Below are 15524 nucleotides of genomic sequence, written 5' to 3'. Positions count from 1 at the left end.
TCACAGCTCGGGAATCATGCAGGTCAAATTCCATTTTACATCCCTGCTGTCTTAAACCAAGCACTGCAAGGCCGTGATAAATGCTGTCAGAACGTTATCTACCCCTCATGGGGAGAAAAACATGGACTAAAATGACAAATAAAATACTACTGGTGTTGAGGAAGTTACTGTGAAACGTATGCAACCTACTCAAATTTTAAAGTATTTCAAATACAACCAACCTATATTTTTGGCAAAATAGTTATGATGAAATCTGCTAACAGAAAGTAGATAACTACAGTGAAGCTACCTATAAGACAATATACGCTACTGGTCAAAAGTTTGGAATAATTACAATTTTTTTTTTTTTTTAAGTACACAGAAAGATGCGCGCCAGTACCGGTAGGAAGGTAAATATGACATTTATTATAATGGGTTTATGTGAAGATTGTTTTAAGTTCACTTTATATAAAAGGTGCTATTTTTTTTAAAGCCTAATAAATGTTGAAATTGATAGCTTTCAGTTATACTGTAATGTTGCATGTCTATAATTTGTTTTAAAAAAATCAATTTCATAGAGACATCAGTAGCAGTAATATCAGTGATACTGGCCTTCATTCATAAAAAGATGCAATTAAACAGATATTTAAAATATACTGTCTTTAAGTTGTTTCTACATTAATTTGGAGAGTTACTGTGAAATTATTACAATATAAAAATATTAAAAACTCTAATGTTTTCGTGATTAATTACAGAAAAAAAATGTGATTAAAATGTGATTAATTCTCAGTTTTCAGTGTCACATGATCCTTCAGAAATCACTCTAATATGCGGATTTGTTGTTCAATTATCAATTTTTATTAGTGTTCAATTATTAATAATTTCTCTCATTATTATCTATGTTGAAAACTTGCTGCTTAACATTAATACTACTAATGCTTTTATGAGAGTTAGTTTACATGTAGTTACAAAGTTACTTATAATAGGTTGTTTTCAGTCACGTGGTTCTCGAGACGCGCGAAATTCCGGTGGAGGGCAAGCAGTGAAAATTAGAATGGAAGAGATGGGAAAAAGTCCGTTCTGTGCTAATTTTGGACAGAAAATCACAACATATGTTGGACGTGATACTTATGTTATGAAGAGGAGCGACATTTCCACTGAATTGAAAGACTTGACTGCCATCGAGGAGGTAGATATAGAGGATGTTAAGCTGCCGTAACGCCGTGTTCAGTTCTAGTCTGGGTTTGTTTATATCGCGCTGCCTTTCTGCAAGTGATGTTAAGGGCAGTATTTTAATTTTCTGTCATGGCTGTGAAAAATGTCGCCATTGTTGGTCATTTATGCTGAATCGAGAACTGCAATGGGAACTCACGATATCGTTCGGGGGGAAAAAAACTGCTAATACAATTTTTTGCCTTGGTTGAGAAGGTGAGACGACTAGCAAATGTAATAATGTCACTAAATAAACCCACTATCTTTCACTCAAAATAAACACATACTGTACTTAGCTGAGTTTTTTATTTGGTTTTTGTGTAATATTTAATTAACATTGTTTGTGAGTATGACTCACTCTCTTTATAACTTGCACACAGCCACTTCAAAACTGTTGATGAGCTTCTATAGGTTTGATTTCGGTTGTCATTTGTTGAAATAAATACAAAAATACAGCGTGTCGGTGTCTGTCCCTGAATGTGACCCTCCGATTCTCCTTCGTGGTCATATGGGAAAGTGAATATTTACAAAAACAACATTAAAACTAGTTACATTTACACGCTTCCAACAAAGAAATGCATCGACTTCTGTCAGCTTGTTAAACATTTATTTTATTTGGACATTTTCTACAACACGACGGCTGAAGCAGCAGCGCGTGACTGTTTTCATGGTAACCAGATCAACATGAACGGAATTCTACAAAAATGAAGTTAAAACACCAAATTATCATTCAATAGGATAAAATATCTTCTCCTCCCTGCAAACGATAGCATGAAGAATGTGAATATTTAACCAATCAAAAACAAAAGGTATGGTATCCATATTCATTTCAGTATCAGCAGACGCAAAACGCTATAAAAGGCGACAACTTTTAAAGTTAAAAAAACTAAATAAGTTATAAAAACGGTACAGTATAAGATATGTAAACGATAAAAACACCTTCTGGGTTCTCGATTTTAACGATTTGAGCAACCATAAACAACGCAAAACATACGAATATTGAGTTTTTGATAGGATTCCTATATAGAAACATCACTCCCTGCCGTCCGGACACATTCGCGCTGCTGCTGTGACGTCACGTGAAACCAACCTATTAGCAGAATGTGGACTATTGAACTACTGTGAAGTGTATAGCATTTATTTGAAATATAAATATTTTGTATCATAAATACATAGCATGAAACTCTAGATGGCGCAGGCTGCAGCCAATGAGCTTGTTGCTCATACATTTAAATGTCTGGTTGGTTTCATTCACTATAGCAGTTTGCAGTGAGCATTAGAGTTCCTGTAAAACCCTCCACCTTCCCCAGCTCCACCTGTATAGATCTGCTATGGGTAAATTATATATGCTATTTGTGCAGCAGCACTATGTCTTACTTGCTGCAGCGTATCAGTGTATGTATTGGCAGTAGCAAGTTCCTGTACTTGCTCTGCAGCAGCAATAATCTACAACAACAATATTCTACAGCATCGTGGCAGATCTATTCTGCCAAGACCAAATACATTAACATTGTTACATTTAACATGCTAAAAATCTTCTGAGAGTTGTCATGATTGAAATGTCTTTACTGTCACTTTTGATCAATTTAATGCATCCTTACTGAATTAAAGTGTTAATTTGAATCCTACTGAGCCACAACTTTTGAATGGTTGTTTATCACAGTTTGCACAAAAATATTAATCAGCACAACTGTTTTCAACAATAATAATAGTAAATGTTTCTTGAGCAACAAATCAGCTTTGGATTGATTTCTGAATGATCATGCGACTCTGAAGACTGGAGTAATGATGCTGAAAATTCAACTTTGCTGTTACAGGAGCCTTGGGGAGCATAGGAGACTCCTTTCTAAAACATAAAAAAAAAAAAAAAACCTTAATTATTCCAAACTGTTGAGAGTTTTTGAATGAATGGCCTCAATTAGGATAACAGAATCAAACTAAAAGCTGTGCTACACTATTTTGTAAACTGCTAAGTTACTCTTCCACTTAAAAAAGTTGCAGTGCTGCTGCTTTTTAGTTAGTCACTCCCCAATGTCACAACTTTTAGGCCTTCAAATTCGAATAGAGGAAATTGTTGAGTATGAAATGGGTCATTGAAAAAAAAAAAAAAAAAATCAACAAATAAGAATCAAGCAAAAGAGGAAGTAAAATGTTTTCAATTCCCGCTCTTACTTTACTCAAAAAGACTTTTCTTCCAGTTAAATTTGGAATTGTGACAGACAATGAAAAGAAATCCTTTCGGATAAGGTTGTTACATGGTGAAGGCTACAATGCTTTGAACTTACGTCACACAGCATTAACCCACAGACGGAGGGCGTGAGGGATTGAGATAAACATGTTTGTAATGGTATATAATAATATCCACTTTGGCCAAGGCTTCCCCCCCCCCCACTGTTTATTTCCATGCATGTACTGCAAGAAGTTCTCCTTAGCAAGCTGCGATTATTTCAGCTCCCCCCTCCCCTTCCGTCTTTTCTCTTTGTTGTCATGCCGTCAGTATTTAAAACGTTCCAGTGATTTTAATTTCACTGACATAGGCACAAGCTAAGGCGGTACATATGTGCCGCAATGTGCGCGAGACGTAGCTTTTCTTCTGATTTGATCACGGACTCGCGGAAACAGATTGCGATGCCGGAATGTGCCATTGAGCCTTACAAAGCCCATCTGTTTGGGCGACCCAGTGGAAAGACGAACATAGCGGGCAGCAGGCAGAATGATGGAGTACCCATTAAAGATAAGGGAGGCTGGGGTGGCCCACCTCACCAGACTGTTGTTTGGGACACGAAATGGGCCTGCAATTCCTCCCCCCCCCCACTCAACGTCACCTTCTCAGTTTCAACATGGCAGCAGTTTCTGAGGGACTGACATACTTTCACATACACTGATATTTGTTCTTTTTTTTTCTTCTCCTCGTTGGATTACCTAATGTATTGAGGTTTGTGATGGGGGAGTCATATCACAGCTTTAAATAAGCATGTGTGTGTCAGTGCACACGTTTCACTGGAATTTTACCCCACACACGTTGTATTCGAACGGTGTGTCATCCTGATGCTAATTCCACCTCTTCTCCAGTAAAGCGTGGGGTTTTGTGGTTCAATGACAGCTCGATAACTAGAGCCGGTTGAGGTGTCTCTGCTACATTTCCCATTTGCCGTCTAATTCACACATCAGACACATGTACTCACAAAAGTGCAGCCGAAACAGGGTAAAGACACCGCCGTGGAGGATTTGGTAATGCTGTCCGCCGGGAAACAGATAGAGACTATATCATGTGCATGCTTTGTGTGATGGGTCGGGTCAGTGGAAATGTACACTAGACCAATGCTCCTGTAGGATGGCTCAGAGAAAGAAAGACAGCGAGAGCGAGGCAACAACAGTCACGGCGTGCAATAGCGCAGCGGGCAGGAACAGGGTCTGACTGCAAAGCCGTGTTGGGTTATTTTTAATTCATGTGCTGCCACCTGGTTAATGGAGTTTTTGGATCTAGCCAGTCTTCCAGGCTGAAACATGGCTTGTTTTAGATGATCAGCTCTGAACCAAAAGCACTGCAATTATTTATGTTTCCTACTTTACAGGTTCTTGGTAATATAATATAATAATGTTAAAATAGGCAAATGTCAGAAAACATTAGAGGAAGGCAACCAAAATATATAATGCAATTTTTTTTTTTGTATTCTCCTTTACAGTCAGTTCTATTCAAAAGGAAATGATTGCTTTTATGGTTGTTTGTTGAACATAATTTCTCTCTCAAATTTGCTTTCTGTTTAGAAGAACATTTGACAAATATTTAACAATGTTTTTAAAATTAGTGATGGTAATTTTAATATTTTTGGTGTCTTTGCTAAGGCCATTTCTAATGTTCATACTTAGAGTTAGGGGTTGGTTCAGCTCTGCAATGCTAAGTGTTAAAATGTTGTGCAGGAGAGATCATGATTCATAGTGTAAAAATGGTCATAATATTAAAATATTCATAACACCATTGCAAACATGACGAATGTTTTTTTTTTTTTTTTAAGAGAAAGCATTAAAAATATCCAAATATCCATTCTAACTCTGTCGTCAAAATATGTTTTTGTTTGGTCTGCTATTGTTTTTTGTTTTGGTCTGCTATTTTGTTTTGTTTTGTTTTGTTTTGTTTTGTTTTGTTTTGTTTTGTTTTGTTTTGTTATGTTATGTTATGTTATGTTATGTTATGTTATGTTATGTTATGTTATGTTATGTTATGTTATGTTATGTTATGTTATGTTTTGTTTTGTTTTGTTTTGTTTTGTTTTGTTGTTTGCATGGATTATGTATTTATTTATTCCAGTTTTCCATTGTGAAGCAGCCTTGGAATCCTGAAAAGAATATATAAAAAAAATAATAATAATAATAATTTATCAATTAATAACAATTACAATTTAGTTTTTACAGTTCTTTTAAATTTGGTGTGACAAGTGAATTATTATATGTACATATAATTGATGTTGTTTCTTAATTAGTATGAGGCTGTAGAAACTGCATATATTAGACAAGAAATATAGGCATGTTGAGGAGAGGTGTGCTATTACTTTGGCGGAGGATAAAAAGAGTGAAATAAATATGCATTGGATTTACATTAAAGAACTGAGACTTAAGGCTGTAGGAACCATCCAGAACCTATATGTGGATTTTTTTAAAAACAAAACATTGACTTAAATGCTACTGTTAAGTACTGTACAAAGTTAAAGCTGTATTTAATATAAACACCCTAGTTTTTATGGCAGCCTTCACAATTTCTTCAGAAAATGTAAGAATGTAGTTTTTATCCTTGCTCTTCCAGGCACAAATCATATACTTGCATAGTTTTTCCTTTTATTAAGGCTTTTATGTGTTCTGGGATTATATGACCTGGCAAAGAAAGCTTGAATCATTTTATTAGACAAAATGGAGTGTATATTGCCTTTTTTCTTCGTGGGAAATGGTTCTCACATGTAATACTCTAGATATGTAAAAAAGCCTAAATCCAGGAACAAAGAGCATCCTAGGTAAAAGAGTTTCTAATTGCAGCAAAGCCAATTACTGCCATATTCCCTGTCTCACTGGCGTGTGCACATGGGGACATGATCCGCTAGCAGTTTGCTTGTAGAATTAATCACTTTGATGCCAGTTTGAGTGATCCTATCAAATTAAGCTTTGGGTCAAGCATATTAAACAAAAGAGCTCGGATCTATCTTTAATATATCTACAGTGTGGTCCGCATCAAATTGAAATAAATCAAACATCACGTTAATAGGTGCTGTCCGACATCACTCGGCAGCTCACGGATGACTCGCCGTGCCTTGATCGGAGATGCCAGGGAATCTAATCATCGCCTGCAAATTAAAAAGATTTTAATAGCGATAGCACACGCAGGCACACCGCTCACTGTCCCGGAGTGACTCTCCTCTGACAGCCGCTGGTTACACCGCATTACTCGTGGATGAATGGAACCGTTTTCGGGGGCGAATCGATAGACTTAACCAAGACGTGCGGTTATCTTGATAAAGGCTGAAAATGAGAACAATATCTCAGCCCCGCGAGATAAAGTTATCCATCCACACGATTTTAAAGCAATCTCTGTTTGATCAGAGTCCAATGTGCGTCTGCCTCTAATGAGAAACTTTGATGTTATAAAATGATGTTTGTTCTTACGCCCAAAAGTCTATAAAGCTTTCATAAACAGCTTTTGAAGGAAAGTGGCCTTGTTCTTTTCAAGAAATACACATGTAGATGTAACATAAGTCTGCTTCTAATGAGAAAAAAAAAAAAAAAAAAAAAAACTTCTACAAATTGATCCTTGTTCCTTTGGCCAAAACTGTAAGTAGAGATTTTGAGGGAAAGCAGCCTCGTTCTCCTCGTCAAATAGTCACGTGCAGATGCGCGCTCAGATCCTCAGACACCAAAAGCCTTTTTAACAAGCGCTTGTCATCAGATTTGTTTGTTGAAGGGTATAAAAGCGGGTATTAAGCACCCACGCACGTTTCTGGAATCCTCCTTGTCTGATGATAAGATTGAAGTGTTGTTTATTCAAATGAGAAAAAGTGAGCTTTCAACTTTCTCAGTCATATGGAAGACAGGTTTAGTGCTACAATAAAATGAGAATCAACAAAGTTGATATGGGTATTTACCAATAAAAGCCACAGTTTTAGTGCTGAAAAGATGTAAGAGGATTATGGTAGTTTAGACTTTGCACTGACCGGGTTCAGGGCTCTTGGCTTTGAATCTAATTGTCATTGTTCCTTCCTTGCAGGCTGAAAATCCTTCCGCTTGTTTCCTGAAGCTGGTCAACAGTGGATGTGTTGAAAAGGTGACTGACTGCGCAGATCGTGCTACACGTCTGGCTTCCTGTGCAGTGGTGAGTGTTTATGGGCACGGGGACTCCAATTTACACCATGTGAGGGCTATACATAAAACATTTTATTTATAAAACGGATACTGTAGGCTAAATGCATTGTTATTGTTATCAGAAACACCTCACACTTACAATAATGGCTAGAATTTTGTCACCAAGGCTGCATTTGTCTGATCAAAAATACAGTAAAAATGGTAAAATTGTGAAATATTATTACAACTTCTATTATTAAAATTTACAAGAACTGTTTTATATTGTAATATATTTTAAAATGTAATTTATTTCTATAGTTTATTCACATGATCCTTCAGAAATCATTCTAAGGGGGCATTTACACAACAGACAACACCGATTTCGACTAAACTAAACTTTTTTTTTGCGTTTTGGTGTTTCGTTTACACAACAACAGAATTTTGAGGGCCTGAAAATGCAAACTTTTGAAAACTACCATTTCTGTCTTCATTTGAAGTACAAAAATGTGAATTTGTGAGAACGTAAAGGCCATGCGCATTACGTGTTCAGTCTACAGTCACGTAATGTTTCTTTACAAAGTGACAACGCCAACTACTGGCCTGGCATGAGTAATACAGCATTTTTAGTCGTTTTCACAAATCCGTTAGCTTTACACAAAACTTTTCAAAAACGTGAAGTGCAGTTTTGTTTTCATTTTTAGTACATTGTTGTCATGTAAACATACTCTTATATGCTGTTTGCTGCTCTAGAAACATGTCGTCTTATCAATGTTGAAAAGTTTTTGCTGCTTTTTTTTATGCAAACCATGATACACCATTCAAAAGTTTGGGGTAAAGAAAGAAAGAAAGAAAGACTGTTTCTACAAAATATGAAGCATCACAACTGTTTTCAACAGTGATAATTATAATAATAAATGTCTCTTGTGCAGAAAATCATCAGAATGATTTCTGAAGGATCATGTGACACTGAAGACTGGAGTAATGATGCTGAAAATTCAGCTTTGAAATCACAAGAATAAATTACATTTTAAAATATATTCAAATAGAAAGTTATATGGATCAAAAGAAAATCTAAATTTGTAACATTGTAAAAGTTAACAGTATACAAACCAATATAATCACCCTTTTCCTACACTGAAATGTTTTGCAAAAAGATCAACATGGATATTACTCAGAGCAGTTTCGTCAGTTGATCGATCAACAAGAAGTTACATATCAGCGGCTATTTAACTTATATAGCTTACTGTATCCCTCACAGCTTCATTTTCATTTGTTTTAAATTAAATATGTTTGTTGATTTTCCACTTTATTATTATTGTTACATTAGAAACTCTAATTTCATGCAAAAGGTACTATTTCTAGATTATTTTTGAGTTACAGGCCTGTGTTTTATAGAGCTGTGTTTTGTCTCAGCCAAGATGGCTGCAGCTCCCGTTGGTCTCGGCAGCGGCAGTAGAGGAGGAGGAGGGGGAGGTGGGGGCGGGGGAGATGGCAGATTTTTCACCTGGAGGCAAATGCAGGCAGAGGAAGCTGTGGGCTTCATCAGGGAGCTGCTCGGCTTGGCTCGCCGCAGTTCCAGGAAGCACATCTCCTCCGTTATTCATTATTCATCCAGCCTCACAATTAGTTCCCATAATGCTCATGCTACAAGCACACCCTGATATTCCTGCTCTCTATATAATGATACACACATTTTCGCTGTGTTTGCTTATTTCTATATATTCCTGGCTAAATATTTCCATTTAGCATCACACAGGGTTTACTTTTCGTTAGTTAAAGGAATAGTGATATTGTCATTTAGTTTTACTAACCTTCATGTTGTTCCAACTTACTCTTTCATTAAAAAAAAAAAAAAAAAACTTTGAAAGAAGCTCCAAAAAGAAAAAAATGCATCATAAAAGTAGTCTGTACAACTTGCACAATATTCAGTGTTTACTGGCACAACGTGTTTAAATGTGTCATTTCTGAATTCTGCTGTAGAGGGTAAGAGTAACAATTTACATTTTAAAAATTTTAAAGTAACAAATATTTTTATGTTTACAGTATGTAGAGTAATCTTTATATATATATATATATATATATATATATATATATATATATATATATATATATATACTGGTTTTATGTATAAAAAATGTATATGTATATAAAACCAGTTTAGTTTCAGATGAATGCTGGAACACTATGTAACATCTAACCTCCAACTAAAAACTGTGACTATGTTTACATACACAGTATTGTCAATATTCTGATTCTGATATTCAGAGGTTCACATGCTTCATTGGAATTACACAACATTACACAATATTTCTGTGTACATGAAAATTGGCTTATTTAAAAAGTAAAATAAAAAAATTAGATTAATACATAAAAGGAATATGCCAGCTGTAGTATTCAGATTTTCAGGAACTGGAATAATGACTTCATCTGTTTATGGCACTTGGTTTAAGTCATTTACACAATCAATCAGAATATGACCATATTCCAGTATTAATCTACTTTTTATGAATGTAAACTTTGTATGAACGTATGTAAATTTTGTATGAAAACACTGCCACTGGCCTAGACACTCAACATACTGAATGTGAATACTGAATACTGTATTTTTATGGAGGTCATTTTACAATATGTTTCTTTACATCTTGAAGACACGCACACACACACTCGCACGCGCGCACACACACACACACACACACACACACACACACACACACACACACACACACACACACACACACACACACACACACACACACACACACACACACACACACACACACACACACACACACACACACAAACACACACACACACACACACACACACACGTGCTTACAGTCTCTGTTCATCTCTTTTATTTGACCTCCAGACTTTTCAGTCTCCAGTGGTGACGTAATTCCCAATTTTTCTTAGTGTTTATAAAATTGCTTGTAATCGTAATGGCTGATGAAATAACTTGGGACATTTTCCGAACGTTTTTAAGAGAAATACATGGCCTAAAAATGGCATATTGCTTACAGAGACATTAATTCCCTCGTTAGTTTTCTCACAGCCAGGATAAAAGTACTTTTAGTAAGTGGAGACGGATGAGAAACAAACCTTATTCCAGCTGCTATCATATGTCGCCTCTTTATGTGCGAATCCCAAAGTTATGACTGCGACATAATTAACTGTAAATTGGTGAAGTTGTCATCTTCAAAGGGCCAGAACCCTTTACTCTGGTGTCTTTATTTCCCTGCCAGATGACTGTTGTACTCTATACAGCACACCCTTCCGATGTGTGTGTGTGTGTGTGTGTTTTTTTTTCCATCCTTCAAGATCGATACTGTACTTTCTTTGAGAACTTATTCTGTGTTTGGATAGCTCCAGGCATTTTACAATATGTTGTTGTTTTTTTTTTAAAGGAGGGAAGATTGCCTTTTTGCTCTTGTCTCACACTTCCTGATATTTGGGCTTATCAAAGCATCGTTTTATCTTAATAAACCTTAATTTGATGAAATAGCAATTTAGTTCCTGTATCTGCAATCTGCTTTGATATCCAGGATGTCTGGCAGCTAGAAAGATTTCATAGATAAAGTAAATGCAAAATATCCTTTACTAAGAGTCATGCATTTCGATTAAATCAGAGGGCAAGGAAAAGCATGTCACTCATGTCAAAATCTGGGTCCGTTTAATCGTAATATAAGTAATTTAATAAATGAGGGATTCTTCTGAGGGAAGAATATTGGCTCAATGAACAAACAAAGTCTTTATAACAATGAAACTCTCAGAAAATATCCAACTTCTGAACTTTTTAGTTAATGAACTATGGAAAATGATATTATCTTATATTATACTTTTATAATACTATTAAATATGATTAAATACAGATACTAATCCTAAACAAGTTATACAATCAGTTTTATTAAATAAGAAGCAAGTGTGAAATCTTTAAAGATGATCTAACTTAGACTTAGATGTTAATATATTTTTTTAGTTTATTAACATGAAGCACTGGAGCTGCTGACATATAGTTAAATTCCACTCAGTTCACATTTATTTTAGCACTTTTCACAATACATATAATTTCGAAGCAGCTGTACAAGAAATGCATGTTTCTACCTTGAAATCAAAAGTCAAATTACTGTCCATATGGCAGAAATGTACAGTTCCAAGATAATGCAAATTATGCAGTTAGCTAACATCATGTATCTGAAGTTGTGCACAATGTGCAGTTTATAAAACGGGTCACTCCCAAGAAGTTCCTAGTTAACAATTGCCCACAGGCTCATATAAGGCAGATATTTTGAATGAGGAAGAAGGTTTATTTGGGGTATATGCAAAGCATTTTGGGTTGCCCTCTTTATGTTGAATTTTCTGTAAGAACAACTTTACAGAGCAGTTCACCCAAACTTTCTCATTATTTACTCACCCTCATGTTGAGATGTTGTCCATGCTGCTCTGTTCTGTACAAGGACAGTGGCTGGAGATTCATTGTGTCAAGCTAATTATAAAAGTAGTTCATATGATTAATACACTGTATCCCATGTCGTCTTCTAAAGTCATACAACAGCTTTGTGTGATGAGCAGAACAACATTTTTTGTTATTCATTAACAATCTTCCTCTCTGCTGAAGCTCTAAAATAACATTTGTGCACCCAAATACATTTTTGGTTCCCTGACTTCCAGGTGTCAGGTGACCAGTCATGACATAGCAAGTGTGAAGAACGCAGCTGCCAATGTGATTTGAGAGCTACAGCAAAGTGGATTGTTATAATCATGACATAAATCTGACAACATCCCGAGATAATACAAAAAAGCAAATGGAAAGTAATTAGCATAGCTACTGTTCATAACATTTCAAGCAAAGATAATCATGTGCATTTGATGTGATATAGGAGTACAAGGTTATAAGATGTATTACAGTATGCTTGGATAAAGAGATGTCTTTAATCTAGATTTAAACTGGGATAGTGTCTCTGAGCCCCTAACATCATCAAGAAGACTATTCCAGACTTTAGGAGTCAAATGTGGAAACGCTCTCCCTCCTTTAGTGGACTTAGATATCCTAGGTACTACAAAAAGTTTTGTGACCTTAAAGAGCATGATGGATTGTAGGGCGACAGAAGATCAGTTAAATACACAGAAGCTAAACAATTTAGAGCCATTATAGGTCATTAGCAATACTTTTTAATCGATGCAGAACTTAATGGGTAACCAGTGTAGAGATGATAAAATTGGTGTTATATGATCATATTTTCTTGACCTGGTAAGAACTCTAGCTGCTGCATTTTGGAGTAACTGTAGCTTGTTTATTGAGGAAGCAGGACAACCAGCTAATAATGCATTACAGTAATCTAGTCTAGACATCATGAATGCATGAACTAACTTTTCTGCATCAGTCACAGATAACATGTTCCGCAGCTTAGCAATGTTTCTGAGGTGGAAGAAACCTGTTTTTGCAACATAGCATCGTAAGCTTAAGGTCATCGTAGCTCCATTGCCACCATCAACTTAGGCTTACGATGCTTTTGGGAAACTCTGCCCAGGATGAAGTAACAGTACATCCTTCTAAATGCAAATTGTATTCTAAGATTCTGTGTACAGGTTTTTGGTCATATCTGAATTTAATAGAAGAAAATGTCTGGTCATCGAATATTTTATATCTTTAACACACTCTGTCAGCTTGGATAGTTTAGAGATTTCATCTGGTCATGATGAAATATATAACTGAGTATCATCGGCATAGCAGTGGAAACAAATTCTGTGTTTTCTTACAATATTGCCTAGCATCATATGTATTGAAAATAAGAGAGGGCCTAATACAGATCCTTGAGGCACTCCGTAATGTTTATCACAGGTTATTTCCCTCGTTTAAATAGACAAACAGTCTATTTAAGTCTAGAGGTAACAGTCTGGGTTTGTAATTTGCCAATTCATTTGGATCTAGTTGTGGTTTCTTAATGAGAGGCTTAATAACTGCCAGCTTGAACGGTCTTGGGACATCACCTATAGAGATAGAGACGAGTTAGTAATATTGAGAAGAGGCTCTTTTGCTACAGGTAACAGCTCTTTCAGTAGTTTAGCATGTATTGGATCTAATAAACATATTATTGGTTTAGATGCATTGAAAATTTATTTAGCTCTTCCTGACCTAGTTGTAAAGCACTGCTATATTTCTTGTTGGGCAATTATTGAGGCTGAATCATCAAGATGTCCACTGAGCAGTGGTGTATAAAGTACTCGAAAACCAAACTTGAGTAAAAGTATAGATATCTTGCCAGAAAATGACTTTGGTAGAAGTTAAAGTTGCTGTTTAGAATGTTACTTGAGTAAAAGTTTTAAAGTATGTGATATTTTTTGTACTTAAGTATGAAAAGTATTTTTTTTATATTAAATGTACTTAAGTATTGAAAGTAAAAATACAAGTAAATGTAAAATACAAAAGGAGCAAAAAAATATAAAAAATTGTTCTATACACAGATTAAGCAGCAAGATTGTGTTCAGTTTTAACTCTCTTACATTTTGTTTCTTTAAATTGGCTAAAGGTTTATTGTAATTTTCATACATAAAAAAATACTAATATATTATACATTGATGATTCGTTCATGTTAATTTATAGTGCATTATAACTAATGCAAGAGACAACTTTAAAATGTTAAAATGTAAATGATGAAATTAAAAATGAACAATACTTTTATTAACCTTATTTAATGTTACAAATGTACTCTTATTGTAAAATGTTACTATTTCATATAAATCCAAAGTCATGCTTAAAAATTACCATCTTTACACACAAAGGCATAGCATGGGTCTATTATATGTGTACTTTCACACATTATTTGGCTCTATTTTAGAAAAATTGATGATTATCTAATCAAAATATGTGTTACAGTGCCGATAAAAACTGAAATTGAATAGGCTACATTTCTGATTTGTTAAGCTTCTGTCGCTGTATGAGAATACAGTTTAAATATGCAACTTCGCCGGATAATGAATGCATAACAGCGAACAAATAGTTATAAACTAATGCAAATGATTGGTAACAATCGTGGCATACAGTTGTTGTTTTTTTTTGTCACATTGTTTTAACCGCTTGAGGTTACTACTAATGTCTCAGCCTCGACGACAAACATACTGTTCTCCACTAATGCAGCATCTAGTCAACAAACTAAATACTTTATAGTGATATGAAAACATGTACTGTAGTGTACATTGTATAACATACCGTTTTGTTGTCCGTTTTAAATCGTTTTGAAGTGACCCGCTCTGTGCAGCGCGCAGCCTCACATCACGTGTCAAAAGAAACCATACGAGGCATCAGTGATAGTTTTTATTTCGCCTCTAGAGGCCGCTCTCGTAATGTCTCATAATCTATGCTCGTAATGACAGCGCACTTCTCAGCCGCTCCAGCAATGGACGCAACCCGGAAAATTAAATCAACCGCGGTTGTGCGAGCACTTGTTTGCACATGCTTGCTTGCAGTCTGTGCTCTTCCGACTTTATTTTGTAGTAAGTAACGATAATGCTTTGGGAAAATGTATCGGAGTAAAAGTATATAATTTATTTAGGAAATGTAGTGGAGTAAAAGTAAAAGTTGACAAAAAAATAAAAACTCAAGTAAAGTACAGATTCTCCCAAAAAATACTTAAGTACTGTAACGAAGTATTATTACTTCGTTACATTACACCACTGCCACTGAGGAGCCAGAATGAACATTTTTGTGACATCTTTTTTAGACTACTTTTTAGCGTTCACTATTGAAGTCCAAGTGACATAATAGTGAACGTTCAAAAGACGTCCACTGAGGAGCCAGAATGAAAGTTTTTATGACGTCTTTATATGACGTTTTCTGAATGTCTGATATGAACGTTCATGGAACCTCTGTACAAGGTTAAAAAATAGTTTAAATATGGTCATTGTGGATGTATTTTCAACGTCTTATAAAGTCTCATTTGGACATCGTTTATACTGTTTCTGGACAAAATAAATACTCTCAGGATGCATTACATTAAAACGTAATTCAATTC

At 35.3% G+C, this 15524-nt stretch overlaps 1 long non-coding RNA gene across 1 annotated transcript in view; it reads left to right on the top strand.

Annotated features, from left to right (window-relative positions):
* Positions 1-7422: 7422 nt before the first annotated feature.
* LOC137020182 (uncharacterized) overlaps positions 7423-15524 on the top strand; it is a 53117-nt gene continuing 45015 nt past the window's right edge. Inside the window, exon 1 of the long non-coding RNA XR_010895151.1 lies at positions 7423-7546. This is a non-coding gene — a long non-coding RNA (uncharacterized lncRNA). The remainder of the gene's footprint in view (positions 7547-15524) is intronic.

This window comes from Chanodichthys erythropterus, chromosome 5, assembly GCF_024489055.1.
Source record: "Chanodichthys erythropterus isolate Z2021 chromosome 5, ASM2448905v1, whole genome shotgun sequence".
Taxonomy (NCBI): domain Eukaryota; kingdom Metazoa; phylum Chordata; class Actinopteri; order Cypriniformes; family Xenocyprididae; genus Chanodichthys; species Chanodichthys erythropterus.
The sequence above is the reverse complement of the archived record's forward strand: the minus strand, read 5'-3'. Positions and strand labels throughout refer to the sequence as shown.